Below are 258 nucleotides of genomic sequence, written 5' to 3' on the forward strand. Positions count from 1 at the left end.
GGAGGCTGCGCACTGCCCTCCGCCAGGACGCTGGGAAATGTGTGTGCGGGAAACTCCTGTCAGATTTGCAGGTGTGTATCTGAATGTTTATACCTGCACTTAGATGTGAAGGATGAGACTCAGATGATCGTTTCGTGCCTGTGTCACAGGGTTTGGCAATTTGCCTGCATCACTGCAGTGGGAATCCTTGGGACTTGAAGTAGTTATGCGGTCTTTGGTTGTTGTTTTGTGACACATCTCAACAGATGCATCACACCC

This window comes from Pleuronectes platessa, chromosome 19 (assembly GCF_947347685.1).
Source record: "Pleuronectes platessa chromosome 19, fPlePla1.1, whole genome shotgun sequence".
NCBI classification, from domain to species: domain Eukaryota; kingdom Metazoa; phylum Chordata; class Actinopteri; order Pleuronectiformes; family Pleuronectidae; genus Pleuronectes; species Pleuronectes platessa.